This window comes from Heteronotia binoei, chromosome 2 (assembly GCF_032191835.1).
Source record: "Heteronotia binoei isolate CCM8104 ecotype False Entrance Well chromosome 2, APGP_CSIRO_Hbin_v1, whole genome shotgun sequence".
NCBI classification, from domain to species: Eukaryota; Metazoa; Chordata; class Lepidosauria; order Squamata; family Gekkonidae; genus Heteronotia; species Heteronotia binoei.
The window spans coordinates 152,565,357-152,581,016 of NC_083224.1; the positions used below are offsets into that span (position 1 = coordinate 152,565,357).

General features: G+C 43.6%; 1 protein-coding gene and 1 long non-coding RNA gene across 2 annotated transcripts in view; one reads left to right on the forward strand and one right to left on the reverse strand.

Moving 5' to 3' along the window:
• SLC30A7 (solute carrier family 30 member 7) overlaps nucleotides 1–15,660 on the forward strand; it is a 190,813-nt gene that overhangs the window by 114,968 nt on the left and 60,185 nt on the right. The gene's annotated exons all lie outside the window — the stretch shown is intronic.
• Nucleotides 13,632–15,626, reverse strand: LOC132566840 (uncharacterized). Its single transcript, XR_009555075.1, has 2 exons — nucleotides 15,261–15,626; nucleotides 13,632–14,675 (listed from the first exon to the last, which is right to left on the reverse strand). It is a non-coding gene; the product is annotated as an uncharacterized LOC132566840 (long non-coding RNA).

Below are 15,660 nucleotides of genomic sequence, written 5' to 3' on the forward strand. Positions count from 1 at the left end.
CAGCTTCGGCCTGCTCTGCCCCCACTCGGGCCCTCCGGCGAGGGAGGGACTTCGCTCTTTGACTACTCGGTAGTCCCCGTTAAGGCCTGCGAGGGAAGCTGCTCCCGTCCCTTCCTTACCACAGCGGGCTGATCGTGGAACTCTTGGCAGCTTTCGCCCTCTCTGTAAATCCACTTTCTGACTGGATTTTGCCTGTTCACACAGTAAAACTCACTTGAAAAGTGCATTGAAAGGGCATCATTTAGTGTGTGCGATTGCAGCCAGAAAGCTATAGTGCGAGGAAGGGTTCCTAGCAGCTTAGGGGGGCATGATCACACCCTTTGAGTGAGGAGTAAAAGTGATATTTCCTTCCGAGTGAACCTTTATAGACTGGCATTAGACCTGTGCCTTCTTATGCGGGAGTAGTGTCATGTCATTCAAGGCTGCTACTGTGCAAACCCAAGGACTGGCTTACAAAACAAGATTGCGAGGTAGACCTTATGGTCTGCAGTGAAATGCTACATTTCTACTACAGCTATGTAAAAAACTTAGGGGTGATTTGTCACTTTGTTGGTACTTGTAGTGCAGGTCTGTGCTGAGTTTTCTCCAGTCTAAACCCATCACATGTGATGTAAATACTGAGCATTATCCCCACTTAACAATGTGGTCCTATTCAATTAGTCACCTCTAAGCCCATGAAAATCAATGGATTTAAGAACTGGAGTAACTCTACATAGGATTGCAATGTCGGAATGGAAGCCTTATATAAAAGCAGCAATGCAACCCCTATGTAGAACTGTAATTGGTAGATTTAGAACTCAGATTTGGTAGATTTAGAACAGAATGTAAGTGTCCAATGCAATGTAAGTCTCCAAAGCTTACTCAAACATTTCCCAGTGGCCCCAGTATTCTCCTTGTGGTATAGCTAGGAGATTCAGGGTAATAATAGAAGTTTTCTTAATGACTAAGGAGGAATTTAAAAGAAAGCTTTACACTGGAGGTTTAATATTTATGCAACTCTATTTGAAGCATGCATATTTGGAAGAACTTTCCACTCTGTGTGTGCTAAGTACAATGGCATTGCTTCTGATTTATGGGGACCCAATTTATTTAATTCAATTTATAGCTGGCTCTGCCCTGTAAAATAGGACTCAGAGCAGGTGACATCATTTATAAAAAACATTTTATACAATTAAAACATTAACAGTTCCAATACAATAAATAACATAAAACCAATCCACTACAATCAATACAGATACAATCAGCAAACATAGCTAAAAGATGGCATAAAATCTAGAAGGGAGTACAATTTTAATTTATCTAATATGAAGGAAAGGTGAGGGGGAAGGGGAGAAAAGAAAAGGAAGCCCGTCTGAAATGGAAAACCATCACTGGCCTCAACCAGAACAACTCTGTTTTGCAGGCCCTGTGGAATTGTATCAGGCCCTGGATCTCACCCAGAAGAATGTTCCATCAGGTTGGCTCTGGTCGAGGAGAGCTGGACACTCTTTGGGCTTGGGGTCATAAGGTTTTTATTGCCAGAGTGTGATGCTCTTTGGGGAGTGTACCAGAAGAGGCAGTCTCCAAGGTATACTGGTCCCAGACTGTGTAGGGCTTTGAAGGTTAACACGAAAAATTTGAACATTCAAGGTGCAGCCAGTGCAGCTGACAGAGCACTGGTTAAATATGGGCTGTAAAAGAAGTTCCCATCAGAATATGTGCAGCTGTATTCTGGACCAGTTGCAGTTTCCGGGTCAGTCTCAAGGATAACCCTGTGTAGAGTGAGTTACAGTAGTCTGATCTAGAGATGACAATTGCATGGATCACTGTGGCTAGGTCAGAGGGGGACAAGAAGGGGACCAGCTGTTTAACCTGGTGCAGATGGCAAATAGCCAGTTTATATTTGTGACCTGGGCCTCCATTGAAAAGAAGATATCCAGGGACACACCCATACCTTGATCCAGGTATTAGAAGCACTTGGTCAAGAATCAGGAGTTGGCATCTCATACCTGCATCCCCCTGGCCCAGCCACAGGACCTCCATCTTTGATGGATTTCATTTCAGATAGCCGTTTTAACCAACCAATCACAGCCTCCAGTCCCTTGGCCAGAATATCTGTGATGATGTTTGGCCAACCACTCATCAGCAGATATAGCTGGGTATCCTAGCCCAACGCTCTGCACCGGCTGGGTGAGGGGCTGCATAAAGATGTTAAATAACACTGGGGAGAGGATTGCTCCTTGGGGGACACCACACACCAAAGGGTGAAACCCTCTCTCTAAGCGGTACCCTCAGAGTCTGACCTTGCAAAAAAGAGATGAACCACATCAAGACTGTCCCTTGAATCCCGAGAGGTGGTGGGTCAGAAGATTGTGGTCAACCGTGTCAGATGCTGCTGACAAGTAATGACAGTGCTGACCCTCCTTGATCCAGCTGTCTGCAACGGTCATCTGTGAGAGCAATCCGCACTGTCTCCGTCCCATGACCTGGGTGAAAGCCGGATTGCAAGAGGCCCAAGGTCAAAGTGCCACCCAGGAAAATCTAGAGCTGTTCTGCTACTGCTCTCTCAACTGCCTTACCCAGGAACAGTAAGTTCAACACTGGGTGGTAGTTGGCTGGATCCTGGGATAGCTTCTTTAAGAGCAGTCTCACCAGCTCAGGGATAGGTTTATAATGGCTACCAAGGGAGCCCACATACCATCACCACCGGCTTTTAGTTCTTTCAGGGTGACTATCTCACCTTCCCTTGCCCCAGTCTCAGTGACATATGTCAGGTCCACTTTTATGTTGCACTTATTATTAATGTACTTGGTGTTGCACAACATGAATTAATGACCTCCAAAGCACCTTATAAGTATTCTACTGAGTTTCCAAATAAATTTCAATGGAAGTGCAGCCCTTAAGTCATTAGCTTAACCAACAGTAATTAATTTATTACTCATTACATTATTTGCTTAATTAAAAATAGATTGCTCCACGCAAGAGATTCACTACTACATACTTCCTAAGGCAAATGGTAACAAACCAAATTTCTGTATATCCGGAGAGTTTTATTGTCAAGTTGCGGCAACTTATGATGACTCAGTAGAGTTTTAAAGGCAAGACCTCTTTCAGAGGTGATTTGCCATTGCCTGGCTCAGCATAGCAACCTGGGTGTTCCTTGGCGGTCTCCCATCCAAATATTAACCACGGCCAACCTTGCTTAGCTTCTGAAATCTGAGACCAGGCAAACCTGAGCTATCCAGATTCAGGATATTTATAATATATCTAATACCAATAGGTGGCCCCTAAGTACAGATTTTTAAAATGTCCACTGGTAGGACACCTAGCTAGGACACGGGTGTATGTTTCTGCAAACCTGGGGAAAACCCTGGGTTTGCAGATGAATACTAAACATGGGTTTAAGCCCTTCCTCTAATAACCTGCAATACCTCTTTCATATGCAAATACCACAATACATTTTTTTTGGGGGGGGGGGATCTTGATTTTTTTTTTTAAAGGAGCAGCTGACCAAAGGAGGAATTTGGTGTGGGTTTTCTTGTGGGGTGGGGAATGGGATGGGATTTTGCCCTGTCCTGGGAGTCTTCACAGTTCCTGTTTGTATATATTAAAAGCTGAAGTAACATATCCTAGCTCAATATAGTAATACAAAGGAAGACACAGCTTCCATCTCCTGCATTGAGTCACATGACAAGAAAACTGTTGCCACTCTGCCTTTTTGTGTTGACTCTTTTCTATTATTTCATGTGAAATACAAATCCATTAAAAGCTGGAGATTAGTATTTCATGTACTATTCAAACAGAAGGTTAGGAAATTAAGCAAGAACACTTACAGTGCCAGGGAATCAGCTCTTATACATCTATGTATGTTACATCTATGTATGTAAACAGAGGCTAGAATTGTTTCAGATTGTTGTAGGAACTGGTCTCTGTAAGTAGTCCATGGTTCTCAGCTAGTTGATGAAACAATTCCAATAGCCCAAGATGGTAGCTACAACTGGCTATCCACTTAAGGTTGCCAGCATCCCACAGAAGAAAAAATGAGGATTATCACCTTGATACAAGGTCTGGCCTTATGTCCCAACAGTGATCCTACAGAAACTGAGAAGTCTTTGGCTTCTGATTACATTTTTTTTGTATCCTTTTGCCTGAAATAAAATGATGAGAACAAAGGTAGTAATTAAAAGAACGTGAAATAGCCCAGTAGAGATATGTATGCAGGCACTGCCTCAAAATTGCAAGCATTTGCTATACCGCAGGTAGATTTATTATTATTTTATTTAAAACATTTAATAGATATCTTTCTCCCTTACAAAATTCAAAGCCTTGTTTGGCAATTGGCTAGGTACCAACAGATGTTCAAGAATATTAAAATTTGCATATACAAACCCTTTGTATAAACCCCTCAAAATGAAATGGTTTGGAACCCCAAGTAATTCTTTTAGTTTAATACTTTTCACTGGTAGTTATTTTTTTTTACCATAGACAGTCATAGCTTTATATTATATTTTAATTCATTCACATTAACTACTAACCCTGTTCCACAAACACATTTATTAAATGGGAATTAGCATCCTAATGCTGTTTATGAACATACATGGAAAACAAAGCTCGCATTCTGAATGCCACAGTTTGGATAAAGGATGTTAAGATGTAATTAACCCACATTGAGTGATCATGAGTTCATGCATATTTTTTCCAGAAATCCCTTCAAGTTCAAGGGAGCTTATTCCCATTGTAACTACATGTGGGATTATAGCCTTTGACTTCCACCAGAATGAGCTTTCATGCATCAGGAGTAGTCCGGGGGTCACATCATACTTTTGATCACACAATTACGGTGGCTACAGAGTGATCAACGTACAGGATTGCCTTCTGATTTTTTTTGGGGGGGGGGGGAGTTTGGCCTGTTCTATTTGAAATTTCATGAGCAGACAATAGCAAGTGAGAATGCTATAATAACGGCATCATTATACAATTTTCTGCCTGTGGTATTTTGCTGTGTAAATATTTTGTGCAATTTATTTCTGTGTTTTAATGTGGAGTTTTAAATACATGTTGCTGTGATCTAAAATGTGGGCCTGTAGAGTTAGAAAGGGGAGGTGGGATGGGTACATGAAGTTCATTATGATTGGATGATAGGGGGGCAGAGCTGACTGGTTTGTCAAGAGCTGAGAAAGAAGTTGAGTGTGTGAAGAGACTGAGTGAGGTGCTTTGTGGAAGTTTTAATTGGCAAGTGGGGGAATTAAGTCTTTGTGGCTATCAAAGGAACTTTAGAGAAAGAACTATATGTATCTGAAACAATTACACACATGAACTATATTGAAACCATTATGCTGTTTTACTTCTAAGTAAACTGTATCTAAGTAAAAACTTTTTTATTTAAAGGATCTGTTAGGGTTGCAAGCCTCCAGGTGAAGATCTCCTGGAGATTTCCCCCTTTTACAACTGATCTCCAGCTGGCAGAGATCAGTTCCCTTGGAGAAAACTACTGCTTGGGAAGGTGGAGTGTATGGCATTGTACCATGCTAAAGCTCCACCCCCCTTCCCTCTCCCAAATCCATTCCCAAAGTCTCCAAGTATTTTCCAACACAGACCAGGCAACCCTGCTTTTTACCCTAGAGCAACTCCCACATGCTGACTGCCCTGTCATTCTACCAAATATAGCTAAGCCATCCTGTTCTTTGGGTCCAACTAAGAATTCTAAGGAATTCGAAAGAATTCTAAGCCTTTGGTCTCAGCAAAGACAAATAGGAAACTCTAAGGGAGGCAAGGAGACAGCATAACATACGTCACCTCAGAACACTTCAAACAGACCATTACATATAAAGGGTCTCAGAAAAAAAGCAAAGTGTTACATTGACCTTCCAGAGAGTATGTAAAAATGAAGAAAAATGTGCTGTCCCTTTAATAGAGGTTTAGTGTGTGGAAATGAACAGATGAAGTTTCTCATGACACTGAGAAAAATAACATCTTATTAAACCTTTGTTAAAAGGATATGACATTTTTCTCCAGGCAGTTGACTTTCTTCCCTTATAGCTAAAGCTTTTAGTTCATCTGTTGACCCTATACACTTGTTATTCCTGTTTTGTCTCAAAATATCTTCATCATGTTATATGCTAATTTTCTGTTCAGCCTCTGTCTATGAGTTTGAATGGTTTTCTTCCATTCCATATCTGAAGAAGTGGGCATGCACACAAAAGCTCGTACCTTGAATAAAACTTTGTTGGTTTTAAAGGTGCCAGTGGACTCTAACTTTATTCTATTGCTTCAGACCAACAAGGCTACCCACTTGGATCAGTCCAGCACAAATAAATGCTGGAAAAGATCCCATCTCTTTATACAGAGAGGCTCTGTTATTCACAAGTTAGCATTTGTTTAAAGTGTGCAGGTTCATAAGAAAAAACATTTTTAAAACTTTTTACAGCTCTTTAAGACATTTGTGTCCTTGATGGCAGTTACAGTTGAAGGGAACCGTGGTATTCCATAGATCTAGCCCAAAGGCAGCCAGTTGTGCATGACCTTGCTGCTTCAGCCGTATCTGGTTGGTCTTCTTTGGTTGGTCCAGGTGGATAACCATTCCAGCACAAAAGACTTCCAAAATCACCAGTTTGGCATTTTTGATAATTCAATTGATCAACATTCTTGCCTGGAGGTACAAAATCAGATGTATGGCTTACCATGAGGACCTTATTCTATGTACACACTCATATTTTTGCACACTGTGTACATTGTTTTCCTACATACCTGCATGAGACCTTATCTTTCAAAAATGATTTTCCAAACCTTCTCTTTGTCTGGGTGTTCTTTATCACTTCTGTGCACTAAATCCTTGGTATAGGTGGTAGCCAATGCTGATGTTATAGCTATATATTGTGCTTGTTCAGTATATTAGGGTTCCCATATTTTGAAAAACAAAAAAAGGACATATTTTCCAACTAGCTTCTTCAAGCAACCGATCACTATGATAAACCTCATTTTAAATACCCCTGCTATTTAAGCTGAAGCTTGCCTCCACTGGGGGATTATAGGGCAGAATAGGCTCAGGGCCTCCCAACCAAAAAAAAGAACATTTTCATCAGGTTGTTTTTAAGAGCCCAAAAGAGGACATCTGGTTATGCTACATTGCTACAATATACGTAAACACCCAGACACAGAGTGTATGCAGACAGAGTCAATGTCTCTTCTTGATTTCTAAGGACTCTTTTAGAACGACACCTGCTGGTCAAATGGAGGGGGTTCATGTTGTTGTAGTTAAGAAAGCAACATTGAGTGGAAAAATACTTTTTTCCCTCTTCAACCAGGGTAGGTGTCTTTTTTGGCACAAGTGCAGAAAAAAAATGCAACAGCTAAGTATATACTGGCAAATGAAATAGGGTGTGAGGGGAGAGATGAGGGCTGTACTTGGCCAGACATACTTGCAGCAAGCCAAGCCCCAGCAGAGCTCCCAGCATCTCAGGGATCTGCCTCATAGTCAGCTGCTGGCTGTGCAGGTCTGGGAGATGAGGGACCCCTTCACAGCTGACTCTAGACATACTGCCAGAGCCTTATCTGTCTGGACAAACTGATCTGGTATGCTGTTGTCAGCACACAAAGAGACAGAGTTGGCTTGCCATTGCCTGCCTCTACATAGCAACCCTGGACTTCCTCAGTGGCTTCCCATCCAAGTACTAACAAGGGCTGACCCTTTCCTTCTGAGATCTGACAAGATCAGGCTGCCCTGGGCTAGAAGACAGAAATTGGTGCCAGCTGTTTGGTATGCCTCTGGAAACTCTACCCCCATTCACTATTTCCATATATAAATATGGGTCAACAGGATTACACAGGAAAATATTTCCCTGAGATTTAGGAGAGGCTATCTAGGATTCTCCTCCCACGCACTCCAATGCATTCATTAAGCTCAAGGCAGGCCGAGTCTCAACAATTTAATATGCTATGTAGCATTTAATTTGTAAAAAGATTGGTACTGAGGCTCAGGCTTGTAAGGAAGTCCTAGTATATGACAAACAAGATGTGCTCCTTAATCTCAGGTAAACAGGGACTAGCTGTAGCTATTATTTACTAGTTGAATTTGCATCTTGCAGTTAGAGGCATTCTCTTCTCTGTTCAGATCACAGAATAACAGTGCCCACTAATGCTAGTGTGGTGTAGTAGTTAGACTAGTATCTGGGAGACTTAGGTTTGAATCCCCATTATGCCATGGAAGCTCACTGGGCGTCATTGAGCCAGTTACACACTCTCAGCCTAGACTATAGTGAAAAAGAGAACAAGGTAAGCTGCGTTGGCTCTTCACTGGAGGAAAAGGCAGGGTATAAATGAAGTAAGTAAATAAATAATGCAGAATAATAAACCAGGGAGTGGGGGGGGGGGGTGGCCAATACCTGACACCAGAGCTTTTGGGGTAGAAAAAAAGCCCATCAGGAACTCATTTGCATATTAGGCCACACACCCCACACCAAGCCAGCTGGAACCGCATTCCTGTGTGTTCCGGCTAAAAAAAGGGGGGGGGGGAATCCCTGCCTGATAGTGATTACTGAAACAGTTTCTATGGTGAATTGTTGAAATCTTACATGGTAGCTACATAAACTAAAGGATATGGTTCATGGTGTGGGAACTCACATTTAAACAGAATCTGGTGGGGGGAGGTATACTGGTGGAGAATGAAAGATTGCCCAGGCAAATACATCAGTGTACTCACTTCACAGGCTTAGAGCAGAGCTCAGACTGAAAAGAAGTCAAACTTGCCCCACCTAAGACATATCTTCCAGCTAGGTTGGGGTCATGAACACACCTTCTTGGGTGCAGTTGTTCTGCAGTGCCCAAGACCATTTATTTTTTAAAAAATTCATCTTTCCTCTCTGTACACTCAAAGTGATGGTTTGGGCTGTGCATTACAATGACTGGGGATGAGTACTGTCATATGTACTAAAGGGTAAGCCCCATCTAATCTAGCACAGGATGGAGCTGCCTGGCTGTTCTCTTTCAGTGGGGGAAGTCACCCAGACTGGTTAGGTCACTCCTCCTCTTGCTCCAGGCAGGGCTATGCAAATTTGGGTTGACTGTACTGACTCAGAGTGACACTGAGCTAGCCCTGTTGCTCTGGCAGGATGCTTGAGCCTAGCTCTGCTTTCTTGAAGACTCTTGCCTTTTTGGTACGGAAGATGGAAAAGCCCTAAAGACAGACGCCATTGCTGGTCTTAAAAAGAAAAAAAGAGACCATTAAGCCTCTCCCGCCTGAGGTTCCGAGCACTGGAGACTGGCCAATGGCAGATGCCTCTATATAGCAGCACAAACTGCTGTCAGTGCTGGCAGACCCAAAGCTTTGGGCTGTTCCACAGCTGACCCCCAGAAAAGCCCCGCAGAAATCTACTGGATCCTAGTCTAGGCCTGCTCTTGAGTCTCTTACCTTGTTGGTTTACATTCTACAGAGTATTCAGCAAGACAATCACATGACATCCTTAGACCTTTGAGTTACTTACTTGCATATTTCATATTCTAGACAGTTCTTCCCTTTTTATTTTCAGGGCCAGCATTTCCAATACAAGTTCTTACCCTTTGGGCTGGCATCATCTCCAAGAGTGTTTACCAAAGTCCTGGTAGTTCTAATAGCCTACCTATAACAAGGAATTCACCTTTATCCTTACCTAGATAATCTTTTCTGTAAAGCCAAGGAGGCAGAGGAGATGAGCTAGGACACAAAGTCCACTAAGCAGTCTCTTCAGGCACATGGCTGTCTATCAATGTGTAAGAAAATAAATAGTCATCTCACATTCTCCAGAGGCATAACTGTTTGGGGCCAGGGTTCAGACGAGGACAGCCAAAGCATTTTTGCCTGCAAAGAAGCAGGTAAAATTGCTGGGTGAAAGAAATCTGGCAGAGGTTGGTGGCCCTCATACACAGTACCTGGTTGACAGTACCTGGCCTTCGATGTAGTCCACAGATCTGATTCCTTGGGCCTACTTCCACCCAAGACCTTTTACAATAGACTCTTCTTCTTTATCAGAAGGATCTCTCTCTCACACACACAAAGGAAATACAAATAAAATCTGACAAGGGGAGTGGGTTTTCTCCAGCCTCCTTATCTGATGGCAATTATAGACATCAGCAGAAGGGGCTGGGGAACACAATGCAAGTATCAGATTGTCCTAGACAGTTAGAGCCCATTGGAAGAAATGAACAGAAAGAACTGGCTGGAATATAGGGCAATCAGATTAGCACTGATTGCTTTCCAGAATTTACTAAGGAACAAGTATGTGCTAGTGCACATAGTCAATTCTATGATCAAGGCGCACATCAATCAGCAAGGAGGCAGCAGATTGAGGGTGCTCATATAAGAATCTAAAATTCTATTCGAATGGGCAGAGAAAAAATTGGTAGGTCTAAAAGTGGAACACCTATACAGTCTTACAAACCTCTGAATCAGTTGGCTAAGCAGGAATAATTTAGATCCAAGAGAATGAAGTCTAAACAAAAAGATCTTCCAGAAAAACCACATTTTGTTTCGGGATCCCTATCTTGGATATTTTTACAACATTGCGCAACAATCAAATCATCAGGTTTCTAACCAGTTTCTACAATCCCAGGGCAGAGGACAAGGGCTCATGAACTTGCTGTTGACCCAGTGGCCTGCTGTATGCCTTCTCTCTGACCATGCTGATCAACTGAGACCTGAACACAATGTCAAAGGAAGGAATAGAGGTGATTTTCATAGTTTCCTTCTGGCATACAGGTTTTGGGTCTCAGAGCTAGTGAAGATGTCATTATCTCTACTGTGAAGACTGCCAAGCAGAAGGGTTCCCTTGAACAAGAATCAGTTCACAACCTAGACCCTCTTTGACTCTAGCTGACAGCTTAGAGATTGAATGGGTGAATTTAGAAGGACTAGACATTCCAAGTTAAGTAGTTGACATCATGGTGCTGTTCAGAAAATGTGCATCCAGCCATCTCTATAATTGTTCATGGCTTACATTCAAAAGTGGGCTAGTACCAAGCCTCTCCCATCTCAGATTATCCTGTTCAAAAAAACCCTGCCTGGAAAGCCACTGCTACTGTGAGTAGATGTGGGAGGGAGGGGGAGAGAAAGATTAATTCCCAGCCATTTCTCTTTTTCCTGGGCTCAGAGAATTTTATATATTTTTAGTTTATATTTTTAGTTTCTGCTGTGATCCTTGTGCTTTTTCTTTATGTTTTCTTCTTTAAAAATACATTGTCAAATCTCACTATTCCTGTATTTTAGCCAGTAAGGTTGCCAGGTCCCCTCTGGCCACCAGCAGGGGACTGGGGGTAGGGTTGCCAAATTGAGGTTGGGAATTGATTTGGAAATGAGACGTGGGAAGGATAGGGACTTGAGTGGGTACAGTGCCATACAGTCCATCCTCTAAAGCATCCATTTTCTCCAGGGGAACTGATTTCTGCAGTCTGGAGATGCTGTAATTTCTGGGGAACCCCAGGTCCCACCTGGAGGATGGCATCTTTAGGGCAGGCATCTTTTAAGGAGGGGGGAAGGTTTGGGATATGACAGATATAAAAGACTGTTAAACATAGTATTGCAAGTGTTACTTTAGTTTTAAAAGTAACTTAAAAATTACTTGTTTTAAAAAAATATATTTGTTTTTGTCTGTGCCCTTTATAAAGTTCGTATCTTCTCTACTTGGAATTACATTTTATGACACACATGGCCCAGCCCAACGAAGTCTCATTTATGCCAGAGGCGTGAGCCGAAGGGCAAGAGCTAAAGGGCTCTTGGCCTGTGGCTCTTAGCCTGGGGGCTGTGTAAGGACCAGGAACCTTGTGTTCCCAATAAGGTAAGTAGACTCTCCAGGCAGGAAGCCACATAAACAAACAGGGTTTAAAAGGGGACTGTATATTTTTAAAAAGCTATCATGAAGGTAGAATGCCAGCAGGGGGGTGGGGGCTTTCCAGTGTTTTGCACTGAGTGTCACTTGTATGACTATCTGCCCACAGGACAGAAGTTTTGGGTATGTGCTCGATGCAAGGAACTCCTGGTCCTCAGGGAACGAGTTCGTACCCTTGAGGCTGAGGTGACTGACCTGCAGAAGCAGAGACGGTCAGTTAGGCACTTGGGGAAGACTCTCGGGGGCGTAGTAGATGAGCCCCGCTTTGAACGTAGCAGCCCCGTTGCTGCCAGAGAGCGTGAGGGTCAAGAGGGAACAGGGCACCGTGCTGAGGATAAGGGGAATGCACCCTCTTCTTCAGTTGGTGAGTAGGAATCCTTTCGCGCCAAGGAACCATCCCTGGGCAGGGAGAGAGGGTGGGGGGGTCTTGGTAGTTGGTAATTCGATCCTTAGGCAAGTAGAAAGCTGGGTGGCAAAACCACGTACTGACCTTATGGTGACTTGCCTGCCTGGTGCGAAAGTAGTGGACATTACGTGTGTAGTAGATAGGCTGATGGACAGTGCTGGGGAGGAGCCAGTGGTCGTGGTGCATGTTGGCACCAAGGATGTGGGGAAATGCAGTCGTGAGTTCCTGGAGGAAAAATTTAGGCTGCTAGGCGGGAGACTTAAGGCCAGAAACTCCAAGGTAGCCTTCTCAGAAGCCTGCTCTATTTGATCCTTTCAAACCATCAGAATCTAAAGTTTCTTTCTTTGAAGAAGTCTTTTTTCTTGTGGCACATCTGCAAGAAGGATTTCTGAATTAGGGGCTTTATTGGCTAGAAACGAATGGTGTATATTTCAGAAGGTCTCAATGGTATGCCAGAGAGATTCTTCCTTTGTGCCAAAGGTATTTTCCTCTCATCATGTTAACCAAGAGTTGATACTACTGTCCTTTTGTCCTACACCATGTTATTCCAAAGAGACACTTTGGCATAGATTAGCTGTGTGCAGGACTCTGTGCATCTCCTTGAGTAGGAAAGTGTAGATAAGGCTAAGGGATTTTCTGTCTGTGTCTCACTCACAGCTTTTAGGTAAAAAGGTCTCAAGCCATGAATCTGAAAGGCATATGAAGTGCAAGGCCTCTGGGACTTCCAAGAATGTTATGGCCCACTCCACCAGATCTGCAGCACCACCAGCAAACTTTTCCTCCAAGGTTCCAGTGGAAGAAATCTATGGAGCTGTAGCATGGTCCACCTTTTATACCTGTGTGAGATGCTATATAAGTGGGTCCAGTTAAAATCCGTGGAAGCTTCATCTGGTAGAAAGGTGGCGGAACAGAATAAAAATGATTCCACCCAGATTGTAGCTTGGACATATAACCAGTTTGGATGACTTCTCCCATTGAAGGAGAACAAAACGTTGGAACTTACTAGAAGGTTTATTCGCTTCATCGGGGTAAAGTCATCCACACCCCGCCACAAAAAAAAAAATCTAATCTGGTGCAAAATCTATTACGGAGCTGGACTATACTCTGAGCTGATACAGTCTATTCAAATTTGCACAGCCCTGCCTGGAGTGAGAAGAGGCATGACCTATCCAGTTTGGATGACTTTGCCCCACTGAAGAGAAGAAACCTTTAGGTAAATTTCAATGTTTCAGTTTCAATGTTGTGGCTTGTTTGCCTCCTAAATCAATGTCAATGTTGATTAAGCTGCGCAGCAAGGCTCAGTGGTCTCTGAAAACACATGCTCAAGCTAAGGATTTAAGGAATTTAGCTGCTGACCATCTAGTGTGATTCATTTCCCCCAGTAACTACAATTCAGGGTCATCATTACACATCTTTATTAGCAGTGTATAAGGATGAAGAAACAACAGAAAATGGTATATTAATATAAAAGAGCAGAACACACTGTACTTAAACAAAAAAAATGTACATTTTGTTATCAAATACAATCGACCTACAGAAACACATTTGCAATTGCTGCTTTATTGTACATCAGAAATATTTTCGACATAGTAGCATCTTTCCAGCTTAATTTCTTGAAAAAGAATATAGGAATAGAAACACAAAATTCAAACGTAAAAGCTTAGTTGAAAGAACAGAAGTAGGAAATTTGGCACCTTAATATACAGGGTTGTGAGTTCGGATTTCACAGCCAAGCACGTCATTAATTTTAGTTGATTCTCAAGGCAGCAGCCCCTCAGCCGCCAGGTTCAGATATCTGCAGGCTGCTGAACAAACGCACGCTAGTGATGCCTCACAGCAGAGCACTCCAGATGCTATGTTGCTTACCATGATACAGGTTCTTATTTTGCAGCCTGCATGATTGACGTGCCATATACTGCTTTAAGGGTGCATCGTATGCAGGCCAGGCCTAGTATTCTAAACTGTAACATGTCACCAGTATAGCTGATACACTGTAGATGTGGGTTGCAATCCTACACGGTTATGCATGCTTAATCTTGCTGGTCAGGTCAAAAGATCCACACCAGCATAGCTGGCTGTTTCTTTCGTTACCCAGCAGGTTCCCTATGACAAGTAAACTGGGTTTAAACACAGAAGAAACATAAATGTAGTTGCATGTTTTTGAAGGAGGGCTCCTAGTGTGAAAAAGTACACAAAGAAGTCATGGCTGCACACCCCTGGAACATACATAGAATGGACTCAGGAATTGGATCCCAGATCTTGGCTTTAGTGAAGTGCATGCAACTGAGTAAAGGACTGTAGCCTTTGAAAATACACAAACAGATAGAGGACTATGGAAACCAGAATGCTATGAAGGATATTAGCATGTTTGTCATTACAAAAACAAACAGGGGAGGATCCTTGGGTTAGTCATGCTGCCTCTTCCCATCTTCCTGCTTCATACACATCCAGGGACAGCAGCAGAGTTTCTGGCACCCAGGGAAGGCCCCATCCACCCCCAACTTCCCTGCTGCCTGTGCCCTCCCCCGCCATGGGCAAAGCCAGGCCATGGCCCTGCTCCCTTCCTGCTTGTGCCTGACCCCACTCAGTCCCTTCTCTGCCACTGCCTGCAGCACTCCTCACCAGGCTGGATGGCAAGGCGTAGGAGGGCAGCAGAGACACGAGTGCAGCGGTGGGGCGGCACAGCACAGGAGGGCAGGCTCCAAGTGCATGCACTGCCCCACTGCCCCTGCTCAGGAAGGCTGAGCAGGGGCAGCGTGAAGCCTTCTGCAGCAAGGGAGGGCAGGTTCCAAGTGCACCTGCCACTGTGCCACCCCCATTCAGCCCCTTCCCCGCTGCCACCCTCAGCACTCCTGGCAGGCCACCAGGCTGGAGGGCAGCAGAGAGGCAGGTAGGGGCACAGTGGGGAAAGGGCACCAGGGGTGGCAGGATGTCCATGGGGAAGGGGCATCTATTGCCCGCCCCTGTGGCCAGGTGGTGCTCTAAGCAGCTGCCTACTTGGACTAATGAGTAGCACTGACCCTGTACACAGCTCTACAATGACAGATTTGCAGTTTCACTGTTTGAAGTTCCCTCCAAGCCACAAACTATGGTTTCTTTCTTCCTTCCAAATCTGAATTCCAAGGCAAGATTAAATCACGGTTTGGAATTTTGGTTTAGAAGGGGAGGGGAACCACAGTTGGTTATTTGGAAGTAGTTGTGGGTCTAATTATTATGCTGTGCTTGGGAGTCGGGAGTGCATGAACTCAAGATTCCCTGGCTTCATTCGTGTAATGACAAACCAGGGGTTGTTGCTACATGTGAACCATGCCTTTCCCTCTTGTTGCACCTGTATCTATACCACTGTGCTATGTTCTCCATGTATTCTCCATATGGCAATCCCAAAATTCATCTATAATTGGACAGAAGCGGCAATTGCAT